Source organism: Suncus etruscus, chromosome 4, assembly GCF_024139225.1.
Source record: "Suncus etruscus isolate mSunEtr1 chromosome 4, mSunEtr1.pri.cur, whole genome shotgun sequence".
NCBI classification, from domain to species: Eukaryota; Metazoa; Chordata; class Mammalia; order Eulipotyphla; family Soricidae; genus Suncus; species Suncus etruscus.
In genome coordinates, this window is record NC_064851.1 from 145,167,803 (window position 1) to 145,182,984 (window position 15,182).

The 15,182-nt window shown below is 36.1% G+C and overlaps 1 non-coding gene across 1 annotated transcript; it reads right to left on the reverse strand.

Moving 5' to 3' along the window:
• Positions 1 to 10,881: 10,881 nt before the first annotated feature.
• Positions 10,882 to 10,988, reverse strand: LOC126008340 (U6 spliceosomal RNA). The gene has a single exon (XR_007495675.1). It is a non-coding gene; the product is annotated as a U6 spliceosomal RNA (small nuclear RNA).
• Between the last annotated feature and the right edge of the window lie 4,194 nt (positions 10,989 to 15,182).

Below are 15,182 nucleotides of genomic sequence, written 5' to 3' on the forward strand. Positions count from 1 at the left end.
GTTATACCATCACTGCATTCTTTTGTTTAATCATTTATTTAATTACTTTGGCTTGTTGGCTTCCCTAAAGGTGACAGGAGCCAAGAGGATAATATCAGGTAGTGGTCAGAAGATGACTTCAATGCTCAAGATCAAGTGTCTTGTGCATGCTAGGCATATACTTTAGGCCTTTTTATTTAGTGATATCAGAAACCTTAATACATTTTATTTTCTCTTTCCCAATCAATGTCATTACCGAACTCTAAAGATTATAGGGCTTGGGGCTTGAGCGGTGGTGTATGCAGTAGGACGTTTGTCTTGCACAGTGCTAACCTAGGATCGACCGCAGTTCAATATCCTGGCGTCTCATATGGTCCCCCAAGTTAGGAGCGATTTTTGAGTGCATAGCCAGGAGTATCCACTGAGCATCACTGAAGTGGCCCAAAAAGCCAAAGCCAAAGCCAAAAAAAAAAAAGATTATATGGTTCACAAATATCATCCTAGAAGCAGTGGTCGGCAACCTGCTGCTCACGAGCCACATGTTGCTCTTTACACTTTTAATTTGGCTCTTCTGTGTGTCGGGCGGCCGCTCCAGGAGTCAGGACTCTGCTCCTAGCCTCTGTCAGTGCGTGCCCTGTGTGGCTCTCAAAATAAATTTCAATCGTGGTTTTGGCGAGTTTTGGCTCAGTTGAAAATAAAGGTTGCCGACCACTGATGTCAACAGTCACATTAACAGTTTCTGCTAAACATTTTTTCTTTATTTTCATCAGTAATATATTTGAACACATAGGAGTCACTGATAGGGGCCATAGAGAAAGCACAATGGGTAGGGCATTTGTGTTGCACGCGGCCGACCAGGGTGCAATCCTCGGGATTCCTTTCATATGGCCCACAAAGCCTGCCAGCAGTGATTTCTGAGCACAGAATCAAGAGAAAAATTTGAGTGGTGCCGGTGTGACCGAAAAAAACCAAAGCCAAAACAAAACAAAACAAAACAAAACAAAACAAAACAAAAAAACTGAGTCATTTGTATGAGTAGGTTGGTCATGAAGTTTAATAAATACCTATATATTTCAAATGATCAAAGAACTTATTATTATGTACTATTATTATTAATTTGTATTAATATAATTATCAAATTATTAATGAAGAATATTTATACTTAGATACTTAGATATTGTTCAGTTTTTGATGATTACTAAGATTTCTTTTTTTTTTTCCTTTTGGGTCACACCCGTTGATGTTCAGGGGTTACTCCTGGCTATAAGCTCAGAAATCGCTCCTGGCTTGAGGGACCATATGGGATGCCTGGAGATTGAACCTGTCTGTCTTAGGTTAGCACATGCAAGGCAAATGCTTACTGCTCGCTGCTAGCACAACCGCTCCAGCTCCTATTAAGATTTCTAATAAAAATAAATGGTCAAAAAAGGGCAAGGATAAATGGACAAACACATATCAAAATGATATATTCTTGTTTGATTGGTTTGGTTCTTGGTTCACACCCAGTTGCATTCAGGTGTTACTCCTGGCTCCTGGGTCAGAAGTCACACTTGGCAGGCTCATGGGACTATATGGGATGCTGGGATCGAATCTTGTTCTGCTATGTACAAGTAAATGCCCTATCCACTGTTTTATTGGAGATAATTTTAAGCACAATGAACTGAGTTTTAAAAGCAAATGAGAGAGAGCAGACAGAAAATAGTAGAATAAAAATTTGGAATGAATAGGCATGTAACTTTCTTTGAATAAATAAATACATTTTCTTTGCATCCTCTTTCTAAATATTTCTTTTCTAGTTAAAGTCAAATATATTTCTGAAAAGAAATAGTATCAAGTATACGTTGAATAAATGATTTTAAAGATGAACAAATAGTAATTATTTCCTTTTAAAATAAAAGACAAAATGTCTCCAGACCTTATAAAAAAATGTTGAGTAACACCATCCCTGTTCCATTACCATTGTCTGCCCCTCTGTATATAACCTATTAAACTCACTGAAACTATAATAAAGAAAGGATAGAGTATCATTTTTAATGTCTTAGTTAATCTGTGTGGGAGTGTATAAAGAAAAGTTGAAATTAGGATTTGTAAATATAGAAATTTTCATTGCTTTAACTGAGTAGTAAGATGAGGAGGTTGTTCTTAAAATAACAGAAGATGGAGTGTAAGGTGCTGTCCTTACATGTGGCCAGCCTGGATTTATTCCATGGTACCCCATACTGTCCCTTGAGACCATCATCAACAGTGACCCCTGAATTCAGAGTCAAGGTTAGCCCTGAGCACATCTATATGTAGCCCCACCTAAAACCAAACCAAACAAATAAAACCAAGCAAACAGAAAAAAATATTACAGGAAGGCAAATATCTTTTATGGAGTGTTTATATTTATATTTATTAGGTAATAAGTATTTTCTTCCATTTTATCATATATAACTTCCTAAAAGGCAGGGATGAAACCTTACTTACTTGGATTTAGAAATAAAATACAAATGCGGGCGCGCGCGCGCACACACACACACGCACACACACACACACACACACACACACACACACAGACGGTGCAGATTACAGTCAGCTTAATCACTCCTTCTAAGTAAAATTTTGTTCCAGGCCTAAGGATTTGGCTTCCCTTGTTCAAAAAAATAAAATGAGGTCGATTGCACTGACTTTTTGTTCTGCATTATCTTCCCTCTGTTTTACATCAGACCATCAACTTTCCCAGACACTCACACCTCTTAGACTACTTGAATCACTATTTGCAAAAACAAACAAGCTTACAAAAAAAAAATAAGTTCATGAAATTTTAAAATATTGAGACTTTCTGAAGAATTTTTTTCTCAAGGATTAGTTCAGCTATGAAGAAAAAACCTTACTTAGAGGATTTCTGGCATCAACTGAAAGGAGATATGCTTTTCAGCAACCATCAACAAAAGCCAACAGTATAAGTAAAATTATTCTTCAAAACCTTTTCTGTGCTAGGATAGGGCATGTCAGATGAGAGACTTAAGGGAAGAAGCCGCCTGATCCTGTCACTTTAGCAGAGACACTAAAAATGAATTGTCAGGACCCAAATCTGCTGGGTGACTGCCACACTGTGCAATCATGAGTGCAGAAGATCTCACCTCTGTAAAACGAGTGACACCAACTTTAAAAGCTGATGACAGAATTAAGTATAGACCCTTGACAAAGTTCTTAGGCAAAAGCAAGCACTCAATTAATGTTAGCAATTATCATGACATAACAAACAGGATTGCCCACACAAAAAACTGAACTCTCAGGCTCTGGAGAATCACCTCAAAGCAGTTTTCCATTGAAATTTGATTAGTATTCTACACTTGTAGAAAAGAGAGTTTTTAGATAACTGTCATATAAATTGACTCTGAGTAGTGGTAATACTTCAGGCAGAGTTCACTTTTAGTAAGAATCTAGGAGGTTCTTGTATCCCCATGAAACAAATGGACTTTTTCCTATAGAAACAATTTATTTAGTTCTTTTTTTGATTGGTTTGTTTTTGCTCCCTAGGTGGTTTATATGGGATACCAAGAAAGTTTGGAATAGAAACCAGGTAAGCTATGTGAACACTTCGATTGCACTCTCTTTCCAGATTTAGATATTTTTTAAGGCCACAAGAATATAATAATTATCTAACCTACATTAGAACCAGATTTGGCTCCAAAAGACCATCATGACATTGGAGTAAATATTGCATACATCTGTCCTTAATTTGGTGTCAAATATGAGAAAGTTTATTTAATATGCCATTTTCTTTAATTCGATTATCAGTTCTCATCCAGCCTCATCAAGATCAAGTTAGTTTTTGACTCTGTGAAAGAAAATAACTGGGGAAATCTTTGCAAAATAGAAAGAGAGAGAAAGAGAGAGAGAGAGAGAGATGCTTTCAGTAGAATCCTCCTTTATCCCTCTAACCCCCAATTTCACTTCCTTACCCACTCAGCACCCATTGCCCTTTTTTCTGCCTACTTTCTGTCTTGTTCTACAACTGATGAAAGCAAACTCAAGGCCAGCAATACTTCAGGGCTACAGGGAAGCTTTCCACCTCAGCAGCTGTCTTCAGTCCCTTGCACAGCTATCAGGACAATAAAATACTGTTCTCTGCTTCTACCCCACAACCAATTAGGTCAGTTGTAAATATTGGAATTGCTTGGTAAACATGCTGAAAGATTGTGCTGACTTGTTAATATACGTGAAAATGTAATTAGATTTATAACACTTCTTTTTGCAAACCATAATTTACAACAACAACAGAAGAAAAAACTTCATGCAACCTGCTGAAATATCATTATTAAAATGCACATGAAAAGTCAATTATGCCAGAGGGAGGTATTTAAGAGAAGTGATTTTTCCATATCCTGGGATTACACGGTGGGGATTAAATATTTCTCATTTATTTATTTTCCCTGAGATCTTTGCTGCTGCCAAATTAAAAGGAACAGATATTTCACTATTTAACTCTAAAATATTGCTGCAGATAGTCCTAAAAAAGTAAACTAAATAACCAGTCCCTGGAAACCTACTTTGCTCTCCTCAGAGCCCCAGAAAAAGCCAAGTCATCCCCTTTTATTTGTATTTACAAACCCAGCTCTCTGTAAAAAATCATATTTCTTAAAACATTGAGATTTTTTTTACATATTATAGTTGTGTGCTTTAAATGAATAATTATGTGTAGATCTACATAAAATCCTTGTGCAATAAATAAATAAATAATCCCTTAATTTTGTTTTCGAGCCTGACTTTCCTCTGGACCTAGGGTCCTCTGGAAACCAGAAGTACCCTCAGACTAGATGACAGAGATGTCCTCGAATTAACCAGGAGATACTGTCATCTGTATACTGTACTGTGCCCTGTGGCTAAGCTGTTGCCTTTTATTTTTATTTTGTTTTTTGTTTGTTTGTTTTTTTGGGGGGGTCACACCCTGCAGTGCTCAGGGATTACTCCTGGCTCTACGCTCAGAAATCGCTCCTGGCAAGCTCAGGGGATCATATGGGATGCCGGGATTCGAACCACTGTCCTTCTGCATGCAAGACAAATGCCTTACCTCCATGCTATCTCTCCAGCCCCTGCTGTTGCCTTTTAATGAAAACTCCACCCTCCTTCCAGAGCCTGCCATTTCTAATTCCAAATTCCAGTTTTAATCAAGATGATAATTGCCTCTTTGCTTTCTGATTCTTCCTAAAGAAGCTTAAGTATTATTATGTCTTCATTTAAGATACCAGTAGAGAAAAGCAAACAAACCAGAAAAAACAAGTCTGAGTGAAACAACTATTTTCTAAAACTTTACCTAAAATGTTCTGTTTAAATATTGGGGAAAAAAGGATACTATAAATATGTAACTGTTAATGTATATAGTTTAATTATAAAGTACTGTGGGAAGGAGATTTTAGCATTACTATGAAGAATCAACAAAGCAAATCAATATGCATATATCTACATATGTAAACATATGAAGGGGAAAAGAGAAATAACAGAAAATTTATAAGAAACAAATATGAAGAGGAAAAATTTATAGACATAGATTCTAAGAAGCATCTAAATCAATTGGTTTGGCTTAGTAATTAAAAAAAATAAAATGGTCTCCCAACATAAAAATGTCCACAGTTATGTAATTATTGTGATCAATAATTTTACATTTGCATTTTATTACGAGTAAATAACATATTAATATTTCTAGTTCTTAAGACTTTGTGAAAACATTTCCATACTGATAAGCCAGATTTGCCTAAACTAAAATATTTTCTTTGGTTTTATTGCCTGGTCCCTGATTATCACACTTTTGAGGGTAAATCTCAAAATACTTGGCCCTTTCTAAATGTCCCTGATTTCAATTTTTGCACAAAGAATATATATTCAGCTGTCAAGATCAATAGGTAGTTTTTTCTAGATTTTTTAACTCCTTAAAGAAAAATATAAGCATAAATATGCATATATAATATTTAAATAACCATTTGAACTTTATTTTAAATGTAATTAAGGAGGATTTGTAGGGCCAAGTAGTAAGTATCTGCATGCTAATAAATAGGCTCAGCCACCCAGGTGTAGTTCTCAGCATTAATACCTGAATAAAAGTAATTGATTTCCATCAGCACCCCATAAGCTCACCTAGGAAAAATGTAGGAAAAAATAAATCAGTGAACCCAGTGGCATAGGTTTCTGACCCTTCTATATAAATTCTGGATCCAAATTGTTGTTTTCTGTAGGGAAAATTTGTAGAGGAAAAGGGTGAACATATTAAAGAATAAAACCCAAAAGAAAGCATTCCGGATGAGCTTATACTGCATTTTTTAATCAAAGAGATTTTGTTATAGAGCTTTAATTGTAAGAGTTATTTGGAAGGAGGAAAAAAATGTAAGAAGCATCTTTATTCATAAGTGAATGACCTGTGTAAATCTTGAACATATTCCTTCCTACAGAGAGTCTTGCAAGGTTTATTCTCCAACATAAAAATTTGCTTTTTATAGTTTCTTGGCAAGTGAAAAGTAAAGGAAAGTTTATCTTAAGTGAGTGCTCATTTAATCTTTTGCCAGAGATACTCATCTCTACCTCCACATCAGCAGTGGTCTCAGTTTTTCCTTCTTTTTCTTTTTTTTTCTTTACTTTTCTTTTTTTTGTTGTTGTTGTTTTTTTTTTCTTTGTTTGTTTTGTTTTTTTGGGTCACACCCGGTGGTGCTCAGGTGTTACTCCTGGCTGTTCAGAAATCTCCTTTTTCTTACCCCTGTTTCAGTCTCCTCTATTTTCCTCTTTCAATCCCTTAGTTTTGCTCTAAGCTTTTCAGTTGCCGTCTTTCTCTTTCTTTCTTTCTTTCTTTCTTTCTTTCTTTCTTTCTTTCTTTCTTTCTTTCTTTCTTTCTTTCTTTCTTTCTTTCTTTCTTTCTTTCTTTCTTTCTTTCTTTCTTTCTTTCTTTCTTTCTTTCTTTCTTTCTTTCTTTCTTTCTTTCTCTCTCTCTCTCTCTCTCTCTCTCTCTCTCTCTCTCTCTCTCTTTCTTTCTTTCTTTCTTTCTTTCTCTCTCTCTCTTTCTTTCTTTCTTTCTTTCTTTCTTCTTTCTTTTTTTACAAATTGAAAAAGACAGTAGAAAAAACATAAACTACTTACTCAGAAAACAAGTATTAATAGAAAATGTTCTGGGAAACAGAACCCTTTCTTAAACTGTATCCCAACCTATGATCTAATGCCAAACTCCTATCTGATTTGTTTTCACTTTGAGAACTGCAGTGCATGAGGTTAAATATTAATGATAAGAGCAATAGAGTCAAAAGAGATTGAGAAGAAATGGAGAAATAAGAAAAGTAATTGAATTTGAGAACAAAGGTTTTTGTTTGTTTTTTGTTTGTTTGTTTTTAAAGAGATAAATTTTAATTGTTTTTTACTTTCCAGTATTTGCTACAGTCTTGCCTGAAATTATAAACTTTAGGATTAGTGAGAAATGGATTTTTCTCTTGAGTTTTTAGATTATTATTAATGATGAAGCAGGAATAAATTTGCAAAACTAAAACTTGCCCCAAGTATCATTTTTCTGACTTGTTTAACTTAACTGGACTCAAAAGCACAAGTCAAGGCCATTAGAAACAAACAAAAAGCTCAACCACAGCATGTAAACAATAAAGCAAACAAGTATTTTGCTGGGTCTGTCAACAGTTAACACCTGAATTAACAGCCTAATGAAGATAAAATTAATCTAATGACAAAGCTGAGTGATTAGTTTATTTCCTAGTTTATAACTTGAAACTACCATTTCCATCTATTTTTTATTCTCAAGTCAACGTTTTTCTTTCTATATCACTATGAAAAATAGCTTTTAAACTGTTTTCCACAGATCAGGTGTTATTCCTACTTATCTATTTTTCCTACTTATCTATTAAATGACAGCTAAAATGATGTATCAGAAAATAAAATTTTTAAGTGAGAGTATTTTTTAATATAAATTTATTTTGATCATAGTGGCTTTTTTAATTTTATTTGTTTTAATTTTGCATTACTGTGAGACAGTTAGAAAGTTGTTCGTGACTGGGTTTCAGTTATATAAAGTCCAACACCCATCTCTTCACCAGTGCACATTTCCTGTCACCAATGTTTGCTCCCCACCCTCCCCAGGCCTCCCCTAGACTCCTCCTCCCTGACCTGCCTTTCTGGCAAACATTTTGCTTCTCTCTCTCTCTCTCTCTCTCTCTCTCTCTCTCTCTCTCTCTCTCTCTCTTCTCTCTCGCTCCTCTCTCTTCTCTCTCGCTCCTCTTTTCTCTCTCCCCTCTCTTTTCTCTCTCCCCTCTCTTTTCTCTCTCCCCTCTCTTTTCTCTCTCTCCTCTCTCTCCCCTCTCTCTCCTCTCTCTCTCCTCTCCTCTCTCTCCTCTCTCTTCTCTCTCTCTCCTCTCTCTCCTCTCTCTCTCCTCTCTCCTCTCTCTCCTCTCTCTCTCCTCTCTCTCCTCTCTCTCTCCTCTCTCTCCTCTCTCTCTCCTCTCTCTCCTCTCTTTCTCTCCTCTCTCCTCTGTCTCCTCTGTCTCCTTTCTCTCCTCTCTCCTCTGTCTCCTCTCTCTCCTTTCTCTCCTCTCTCCTCTGTCTCCTCTCTCTCCTTTCTCTCTCCTCTCTCTCCTCTCTCTCTTTCCCTCCCTCTTTTATTATTTTCCTTTTAAATGGTGGTTTGAAATATAGTTACGGAGGGAGTTTTATATATCTCACCTTGACTCCTTTCAGCACTCAGTTGTTGTCCAGAGTGGTCATTAAAAATTATTATTGTCATAGTGGTTCCTTCTTTGCCCTAACTGCACTCCCTCAAAACTTCCCCACTATGGATTGTATTTGCCAATATTTTGTTTAAAATATCTGCATCTATATTCATCAAGGATATTAACCTATAATTATTTTTTGTGTAGAGTCTCTGCTTTTGTTATGAGGCTGATGTTAGCTTCATAGAGACTGCTTAAAACATTTCTTAGATGACCTTGAAAAGGATTGTCAATAGGTTATCTTTTAAGGTTTAAAAGATTCACTTGTGAATCCATCTAGTCCATGGCTTTTATTTTTGAGAAGCCTTTTGATTAACATTTCCATTTTCTCAATAATCATAGGTTTGTTCTATTCTAAGCCCTCTTGTTTCAAATTTGCAAGGTTAAAGACGTCCAAAAATTTTTCTATTTCTTTTAGTTTTTCTTACTTTGTGGCAGAAAGATTCTCAAAGTAGTCTGATTATCCTTTGAAGTTCTATAGTGTCATTTTGAAACAGTTTATTAAGATTCCCTCTTTGTGAGTCTTGCTAATGACTTATCAATCTAATATTTTCAAAGAGCAGACTATTGCTGTCATTGATCTTTTTGGATTGTTCTATTGTTTTGAGCTCCAGTTCATTAATTCTTCTCTAAGTTTTATTTCCTTCTTCCTACAAATTTTCAGCTCATTCTGTTTATAGGTTTCCAATTACCTAAGCTGTACAGTTATTTTTGTAGGTGCTTTCATTCTTCCTGATGATTGCTTGCAAAGCTATACATTTCCCCCTTAATACTGCTTTTGATGTACCTATAAATTCTGATATGTCCTGTCCTCATATATTTTCAAGAATCTTTTGATTTCCTCTTTGATTTTCTCTTTGACCGACTGGTGGTTCAGTATTGAGCTGTTTTACTTTCAGGTGTGGAGTTATTTCTCTGTTCTTGTTTGTAAGATCACTTGTATTTTTAGTACATAATCTTCTGAAAAGATAATTGATACAATTTCTATCCTCTTGATTTTATGGAGATATGTATTGTGACAGAATGTGTTTTATCTTGAATAATCTTCCATGTATACTGGAGAAGAATATAAACTTGGCTTTTGAGAAATTAAAAACCATATATATATATACTAATCTGCTCTTTTCCTTTTCTTCCTTCCAAGTCAGTATACTCTTACTGAATTTTAGTCTGGCTGATCCATTAAGAGATTATGGATGGTGTTCAAGCCTTTAATTATGATTGTGGTGTTACTACTGATATCTTTTCTTCCAATTAAAAGTTATTTTAAGTATTTTTCTGGTGTGTCTTTGGGTGCATATATATATATTTTTGGAGTATAATATCTTCCTATTGTACACATCCCTTGATTATTAAGAAGTGATCCTATTCGATTGTGTTTGTTGTAGATAGAAGAATGGTGGATTCAATTTTCTCATAGATATTTGTATTCTGTGTCTCTTAATTGGTGTGGTTAGCCCATTGACACTGAGAAAGATGATTGTTACAGAGTATTGTGCCATCTTTTTATAGACATTTTCTGTGATTGTGAGAGTTGTCATGCCTTAAAGTACCCCCTTAAGTTCTTTTTTAAAGTTTGATTTTCAGTCTGTAAAGTTCCTGAGTTATTGTTTATTCATGAAGTAGTATATCGTACCTTCAAAACTGAATGAGAGTCTGGCAGGGTGAAGTATTCTTGGTGAAGTATTTATTTGCTGAGATTTTTTACTATATCTCACCACTGCCTTCAGTCCTGGATGTCACTTATAATAACTATGCTGTAATTCTTAAGGATGCTTTTTTGTGTAATTTCTCTTTTTGATCTTGCCATTTTCAGTTGTTTTTCATCATTATAACTAGGCTGTGCCTTGGGATGTTTTTATTTTTGTCTCTTAAACATGTACTCTTTAGGTGTCCAGGATGTGGGCACATGAACTCCAGCTCTAGGAGCCTTTTAACAATGATATCTTTGATTATTTCTTCTTCATATGGGTTTTCTTCCTGATTCTCTGGAACCCCAATGACTCTTATGCTATTTTTTTAAAATTTTCCCAAAGTTCAGTTGTTTGTTTTGGTGATTTTCTCCATCTTCTTTTTTGTCTACTATGAGATTTTTTTCCCACCTATTTTTGTTGTCTAAAGGGTTTCAGCTTCATCTTTGAGCTCACTGATTCTTTTTATTTTTCCCTAAAAAATTATGGAACGCTTCACGAATTTGTGTGTCATCCTTGCGCAGGGGCCATGCTAATCTTCTCTGTATCGTTCCAATTTTAGTATATGTGCTGCCGAAGCGAGCATGAGCTCACTGATTCTGTTCTCAGTAATTGTTACTCTGCTGGTAAGGCCTTCCACTGAATTATTCATTCAGTTTACCAAGTTTTTTAGTTGTAACATTTCTGTTTTTATTTTTCTCAGTTCTGTTCTCATATACTCCTATGTCTTTTAGGTAGTCCATTCCATTGTCTCATTGACCTTGTTGAAAATCCTAACCATTTCTACTATGAACTCTTTTCCAGAGATATTAAACAAGGGATTTGTTCTGATATGGTTTGTATGATTCCAGATTTAATCCACCAGATTTGGTAGGTTTGTACTGGATTTTTGTGGTCTCAGGGTGCTTCTTTCTTATGTAACTATCAGTTTTTCCCATAGACAAAATGGTGTCAGAGGAGTTTATCTGGGTGAGAGATTATCCTGTGCTGCTTGAACTTTAGTCTGCTTGGTCTCAGACCTTATGAATGGATAAGCTGCAAACTCCATCACTGTTGGGGGCTACTTGCAGTCTGCTGCTGACCTGCAATTCCCACAACTCTGCCACCTAGGGCACCTATGTTGTTTTTGAAGCCAGCCCTAGTCCACCACGAAGCCTGTGCTCACCATGACTCTGTCACAAGGTAGGGACAACTCTCACTTGTCCACCACTCAGCTTGCACTCTCAAAAAAATAAATATTGTCAATATTGTTTATCTTCAGTAGTTTTTAAATGAGATTAAAAGTCATTAGAGTGGCTGGAGAAACAGTATAGTGGTTAGTGTGTTAGCTAAGCATGTGGCCGATCCGGGTCCGATCCCCAAAGTCACATATGAATCCTCGAGCCTGCCAACAATATTTTCTGAGTGCAGAGCCAAGAGTTTCCCCTGCATGCTACCACGTGTGACCTCCCCAAAAAAACAAACAAATCAAATGAACAAAATCATTAAGAATACCCTACATCATATGATCTGTGCTTTCGCGCGTGCATACACACACACACACACACACACACACACACACACACACACAAATTGGAACTCAGACTGTACGAACAAAATCATTAAGAATACCCTACATCATATGACCTGTGCTTTTTGCACACACACACACACACACACACACACACACACACACACACACACACACAAATTGGAATTCAGACTGTTTTCTCCTTGGTCTGTAGAACTATATAAAATGATGTTTTTTTACATGTGTGCCTTATAAATTTTTATAGTTCCCAGTCTTTAAAACACAACTCATACAAAGGTTATAATTACCAACATGCAAATAATTTTATATTGTATTAACACCTCCACCCTCATCCCCAAAACTAGCTTCTCATTAAAAATAAATCTCTCTTAAACAAAAATATGAAGTTTTTATATAGCTTTTTCTTTTATACTTTATCAATAAAGTATACATATTTAGGGGCCAAAGAGGTGGTGCTAGAGGTAAAGTGTCTGCCTTGCAAGCGCTAGCCAAGGAAGGACGGCAGTTGGATTTCCCGACATCCCATATGGTCCCCCCCAATCCAGGGGCAATTTCTGAGCGCTTAGCCAGGGTAACCCCTGAGCATCAAATGGGTGTGGCCCCCCCAAAAAAAAGTATACATATTTTCGCTAATTTCCAATTAACTATAAGAAACAAAATCCATTTTAACTAAAGAAAGACAAGAAATATTCTCCTCAGAACACACTACAGAGATTCTAGGAAGAAGAAAGCTAGAGACCAGAAACATGTGTCCTAAAATGCGAGCTTCTCTCAAGCTGAGAAGAACTGTACAGTGTTCCCACATTAGGGAAGCTGTTAAATAGGTGTCACATTTTCACAAAGGCTTTATGTTTGTTTTTGGTTTTTTGGTTTTGGGTTTGGAGCCCCACCCAGTGCCACCAAGGGTTATTCCTAGCTATGTGCTCAGAAATTGCTCCTGGCTTGGGGGACCATTTGGGATGCCAGGGGATTGAAGTGTGGTCCATCCTAGGTTAGCCACTTGCAAGACAAACACCCTACCACTGCGTCACTGCTCAAGCCCCACACAAAGGCTTTATGAATTCCTTCCTGTTGCCATCTAAAGTCTCATTCAAGCTTTGAACTTACAAACTTAGTGACTATATCTTAAGAGTTTTTCTCATTCCAGGAAGAGAGTGCTTGACTGACTCAGTTTAATTCAGGTTTCCTGACTCATTCAATATATCCAGGAAGTGGGGTTCTCAGGAACAAACATGGCTATTAGTGGTGAGAAAGTATGCAGATGAAAAAGTACAGATAGTGGATAATATTATAGACATTATGACATAATATCTATTCCAACACCAATTATCATGGTAAAAATTAATTACATTTAGCAAATATATAGAAACACAGCAAATGTGTGCCTATTGTAGTTCTCAATCAACTGTAATGTTGTTTGAGATAATGGGAGAAAAAAATTTGATAAATCAGTCAATTGCGGAATGAACCAAATAAATCAGTTCACTGTATTTTTAATCTAATATTTGGTGAGTGTTTTGGTATGCATAGTTCTTCATGAATTCATTAATTAGAAAGATATATTATGTGATAGGTCAGATATTGTGCTAGAGATTAGAGAATTTTTTTAATGAAGAGGGAAGGATTCCTGCAGGAGGCATATCTTGAACTATGCTTGGAATGCCAAGTGCCTAACTAGCATACTGGGTTCTGCAGGAATAACAGCTAATGAACTATAAACAAATCCAATTGAAGGAAAAATACAGTTGGGTTTTTCTTAGAATGAAATTCACCTACTATGGGCCCAGAGAGATAGCACAGCAGCGTTTGCCTTGCAAGCAGCCGATCCAGGACCAAAGGTGGTTGGTTCGAATCCCGGTGTCCCATATGTTCCCCTGTGCCTGCCAGGAGCTATTTCTGAGCATCCAGGAATAACCCCTGAGCACTGCTAGGTATGACCCAAAAAACAAAAAACAAAAAAAACAAAAACAAAAAAAAGAAATTCACCTACTATTTTATGATCTACTAGGACTTTGCTCATGGAGTTTATTCTTCAAGGTTTTAGTAGAAACTATAAAGACTGCTTTTTGCCTCATATATGTGTTACATTTTAATAAAATGTGGAAACAGACATTAATAACTACAGTTGCCAATCAAGTACCTGTAGAAAAAGCAAGGTGAACACAACAATAAATGCTAAGTGCTCCAATGTTCAATGATTCTGGCAGGATGCACTACAGACTTTATAAATGCATGAGAGTGAATATACAGAAGCTTGGGAAAAGGTCATTGGTATTTTTGGAGTAATAAATCAAGTATGGAAATATTTGCATGTTGGTTGTATAATGTACAGGACTGGATTAGAGGCAGAGAATACTTTGAAGTAATATTTCTCCTCTGACTTGTTTTATTAGCTTCTTTTAAACACGTAACATTATTGCTTATAGAATTTCATTTACTCGGATTGGCAGCTTGATAAATATGTCTATTGGCGATGATTTGGATTGCTCTGGGCATTAATATTATTAAAACCTGTCACAGGGAAATGTCTGAAAGATGACTTACTGTAAAGATTACAGCAAGAAATAAATCATCCAGTGGTATTTGTTACCATTTATGGCCTCTTGGAGCTGAGTCAATCCCTTTTTATGTTACATTATTTTTCAAGTTTTTATAGCCTTACATTATATATTGCTGTCAGAAATGAACAGATGGGGTGTCGAACATGAGCTTTCTGAATAATTCCCACCCTCTAGTTATTTGTATGAAGGACAAGTGCAAAATTGTGTGTTCTCAAGCTAAAAAGGAGAGAAAATCAGGTGGAGAAGCTACTGTTGAGGAAAGGGATCCCTTTTGTCAGATTGTTTAGGCCAATTTCACAAGCTAGTTGGAATCCCTGACTGGCAATCACCCTGTTTGGATTTCAGGCAAGATGAATGGCTGTTTGACTTCAGTGAGCCAACAAACGTGATTTCAAAGGCATTTTTTCAGTGTGCCTCTTGTTGAAACATATCTCATTTGGAGGTGGAGTGTCGTATTTATCCTGAAAAGCAAAATAATGTTGTTGGTAAGTTCCACAATGGAACAAGAAGATAGACATAACAAAAATAATGTTGTAATTCTAAGTGATTGTAGTGTGATCATCCTGTGGGGATACACAAAGGATTCTGTGTAATTCAGATTGTTCAGCAGTATTCTCGGGATCAATATAAGAAGAAAAAGGAGCCCCATGGAGGTATTGAGTCTCTTACAGAAGAGTCAGGACCAGAA